The sequence below is a fragment of the Fistularia commersonii genome, chromosome 30 (genome assembly GCF_037954325.1).
Source record: "Fistularia commersonii isolate RoL2024-O1a breed Wild chromosome 30, RoL_Fcom_v1.0, whole genome shotgun sequence".
Lineage (NCBI taxonomy): Eukaryota > Metazoa > Chordata > Actinopteri > Syngnathiformes > Fistulariidae > Fistularia > Fistularia commersonii.
The window spans coordinates 3,686,171-3,690,468 of record NC_141313.1 but is presented as its reverse complement, the minus strand read 5'-3'; the positions used below and the strand labels follow the sequence as shown (position 1 = coordinate 3,690,468).

The window sequence follows — 4,298 nt, the reverse complement described above, 5'->3', positions numbered from 1 at the left end:
AAAGTGTGTATTTTGTCCCTAACTTTCTTTTCATCTCTCAGTATCCTCCCAGTTGCTCAGCTTCACACATCCAGTTCCCTCATCGGGATTTGAATCGCTTCACGCTGTCTGCGCCGCCGCATCCTTCCATCCTCAGAACAGCCTGCAAAACCTCAAAACCATAATATTCTTTTTAGTCTCGGAAGTTACGTAAACATCGCCTTTCTTTTCCCATCAGCGGTGGCGGAGGTTGAGTTGTTTTGATGTCCAAACATTAACGTTTGTGGATGAGAGAAGTCCGGATATTAGCCAGCCGTGTCAAATTAAATTGCTGGACTCCTTTCTTTTGCAGGGCCCTCGTAATATTTCACAGACACCTCGCAGGAGTCTATCATTAAAAACGACAAGGCTCGCTTTTGTTGGCAATGGTGTCCTTTTAGTACTTGTTTGACGCACCTGTGTTGTCGTCACCTGTTTGCGTTGCAGGGTAGTTCAGGTGTTGCTTTGCAGGAAAGTGCCTGCTTAAAGTGGAAAGTTTGAGGAAATGTCCTCTGCAGAACATCTCTGAAAGGGTGTTAAACCAGTAGGAGGCATTACTTTATGTAAATAGATTGATGTTTTACAATATTATGGAGTTCATTTGTTAGTGGAGATTTAAGATATGCGGTTGAGCTTGGCCACATGTGCAAGGACGTGCACTTACTCTATCTTACCACTAGAGGGCGCTGTCTATCACTAACAGCTGTTTCGAAAAGCCAAAGTCGGATGAATTTTCAAAACAACAACGGTAGATAAATGAACAACGTTGTGACTCATGCAGTCCTGGAAACTCTTGCTTCCCCTCTGTGATAGACAGGCCGCCGTGAGGATTAGAGGTTAGAAAAGTCAGCCCAGTCAGCCCTCAAGCATTCCTCTTGCAGGACTGTCGCTTTGTAGATGACCTCTGACCTCCATGGGGAACTGATCAAGCTGATATTCTTTTTTAGCTCCTCGGGTATGGCCGGTAGTAACAGTATCGTTGCTGTATTTCTTGCAAGTGTCCACGTGTACGTGTGTGCGTTCTGGACATTGTTTTGTTATATAAATCCATAAGCAGCTGTTAATCTCTAGCCGTGCAGGTCCACTCATGCCCCGGCTCCAGCGGAAGATAAAAATGTTTTCTACCTCTCCCCTGCAGCTCTTAATCAGTTTCCTTTAATCCACCAACCATTACTCACATGAAGAGGGGGATACAGTTTAAAAGAGGGTGAAAAGGGGGGAAAAAAACAATAGACGTGTTTGTGCAGCGACATAAAACCTCACTTGAAAAAGGCTGGAACAATAGTCAGCGTGCTCTGCAGCGCATTGCTCATAGCCGCGGGATTCGGAAGAAGGAATGTGTTTCTCTCTCTCTCTCTCTCTCCCCGTGTGGCTGCGGCTTCAGAAATGTACAGATCCACTTCTGTGCGTGAACAGAAGCAAAATACAACATGCAAAGGGAGGCAGCTGCCAGCACGACATCAGATATTCATGAAGGAATTCACCCGAAGCCTGGTAGCATTCTGTGTGTGCGGTTACTGTTAAATGCTAGGACTTTAAGCTGTTCAGGCAAGAAGATATAACATGAAATATGAAAAAATAACTTTCTGCAAAAAGAATGGGTATCTTTTTTCATTTTTGTTTTTTCAAGATATTTTATTGCAATATTACGTTGATGCGTGCAGATATGAACAAGTGAGACAACATGCAGGTGGAGTTTTTGGCTCTGCCTCTCAGGTGTACAGACGGTATCTTGTCAAATGATTCCGAAACAGATGGGAATACCTCTTTCCTGACCTGCTATTCTAAGCCTTGGACAAAAACAAATTTAATGCATTAATAGCTATTTGTGTTGGGTGAAGACCGGAGTGCGGTGCATATTTAGTGCATGTTGCAGCACATATTGAATGATTAGTGTGTGCAACGAGGCAGTAAATCAGAAAAAACGGCTTCCTAATGCTGCTTTAATGGACCAGGATGTACATTTGCTCAGCAGCCTCTGCAGACACATGCAAGCTGAACACACAGTACTATGATGAAAATAAAAGATACTCAAATCTAATTTTGATCATCCAAATGAAGTTATTGGCTACTTGCTAATACCTAATACCCATTTGTTAGCTTTTAAAAAAGCCAAGTGCTGAAGATTCGTTTGAGGAAATTCAGTCCAATGATGATTTTTCAAAAGATCCATGCTACAGTATATCACATTCAATGCATTTTATAGAAGAATATTTGATTTTCATTTTACATATGTGAAAATCCGAGTATTTTAAAGTAATATTGATGGATTCTCCCCCCAAAACCCATGTTTCTTACTTCTTTTCAAATGCCTCATCTTGAATACATTTGATGGATTCATATTTCTTTGTATGTTTATGTTATTTGGTTGATATAGGTGTGATTTGGCTTTTAACATAACATGACATGACATGACATGACATAGCACAACATAATGTAGACTTTAAAACACAATTATCACAGCAGGATTACATGATAGAAATGTATGTAAATAGAAATAATACAAAGAATATGCAGATAAAGGATATTGATCAAAATATATAAAGACTATGTACAATATGTACAAAAGAATTCAAAAATATGGAGAGAGTTTTTAATAAATGCCTTGTGCAGGGAATGGTTATAAAAATAGCAAGTCTACGGTCAGAGATATGGGTAGTAAAAATGAAATGATAATATATAAACTATTCTGGAGAATTTATAGATACAATTTGAATATGAGTATTGCATTGATGAGAGGGGCAAGTAGAGATGGATGTTGCAGGGGAATGCAAAAAATAAATGGTAATATCACCACTCAAAGAAATGCTCTTTCGTTTTGTTATTGTAATCATCATTAGTATTTCGCAAATACGTTTAGCAGATCGTTTCATATACACACAATGAAAACCAAATATTGAACATATTCATATATATAAGTGATCGTCAAATTAAAATCAATCTTCGGTCCCTCAGTAAAAAAGGGTTAAAATCTCTTGTTTGGGTTTTCGTTTTGTTTGTAAACCGCCGCGGAGGCTCCGCCCACATATGTAAATGAGGCGTGACGTCACCGGAAGCCAGCGCTACGTCCCCCCCTTCCGACATTCGTTTAAAGGCGTATTTAAAGACCCGGCCGTCAGTTCCAGTCGCGGCGGACGACCCGTGCAACAAAAAAAACCCTGCCGAGCCGGGTGAGGGTCCCAGCGGACGACATTACGCCGAGGCAGCGGCAGACACGACCCGGGGAGGTAAGCACCGGAGCACCGCCGCATCACCGGCGACCGCCGGGACCGTAAACGCAACGTTTTTGTGGCCGCGGCTTGAAGCTCCTGGCCGGCGGAGCGCACAGCATCTCAGGTTGCTGCTGCTGCAGCGCGGAGGAGGAGGAGGAGAAGGAGGTGGGGGTTCCGGTACTTTGTGTGTTTAAAAACACACACACACACATACACACACAGAAAATGCATTTCATTTACATTTTAAAATGTAAACCGTCCGGTTCTCTCGTCTTGAAGTGTCCGCGGAAGCGGCGTCTGTTGACGGCAGAAGGCGAGCGGACCGCCGGGAAGGAGGGGGTGCAACAAAAAAAACAAACAAAAAAAAAAGGGGAGGGGGGGGGGGGTCAAAAATAAGCTTAATTTCCACGACGAATGCATCGGTGTTGGAGCACAAGGTGGGGGGAGGGAGGGACGGATTACACGGTCGTGGGAAGAAAAACAAAAGAGCCGGCGGCCGGTTATCACTCAGCGGCATGCAAGGAGGGTCCGGCTCTCTGTGATCAGATTACTAATCTGACCTTGTGGATGCGGGGGGATCAGGCTGCTGTTTACCCCCGGGAACCCTGGCTATCATTTAGAAAAAAAAAAAAATATATCATACACACTGGTGGTACTTGTACCTCTGCAGCTGCCGGTCTTATATGTGGTGTGTTTTCCCACGTCCTGACCTCTCATCAGAAGGTGTCCCAAGTGTATCATCACCTGCAGAATCCTACCTTTTGTTGTTGAATGTGCAGTCTGAGCACTATTGCTGTGCAAAAATTAAATATTTGTTTGTTTCCAGGTGAGACTGCAGTGCAGACTGGAACCCACGCCCTGGCAATATTTATGAAGCTTTCAGAGCCTTTTTGGTGAGTAGGACACACACACAAACACACACACACTCACACATGTATGTGCCTATATGATACCACAGAAACACAACACGCCCGAGACGATCCTCCACGCACCTGAAATGCGGTCCGATCACTTGCACGAACCCGTTTCAGCTGAAGTGAGAGCGATTGACTTCCTCTTGATGGTATA

The 4,298-nt window shown here is 43.4% G+C and overlaps 1 protein-coding gene across 1 annotated transcript in view; it reads left to right on the top strand.

Annotated features, from left to right (window-relative positions):
• Window positions 1–3,132: 3,132 nt before the first annotated feature.
• The window catches only part of slc45a4a (solute carrier family 45 member 4a), a 49,607-nt gene continuing 48,441 nt past the window's right edge, over window positions 3,133–4,298 (top strand). The window contains exons 1-2 of the mRNA XM_086178382.1: window positions 3,133–3,245; window positions 4,057–4,123. The gene's annotated coding sequence lies outside the window, so the exon portion shown is untranslated. The remainder of the gene's footprint in view (window positions 3,246–4,056; window positions 4,124–4,298) is intronic.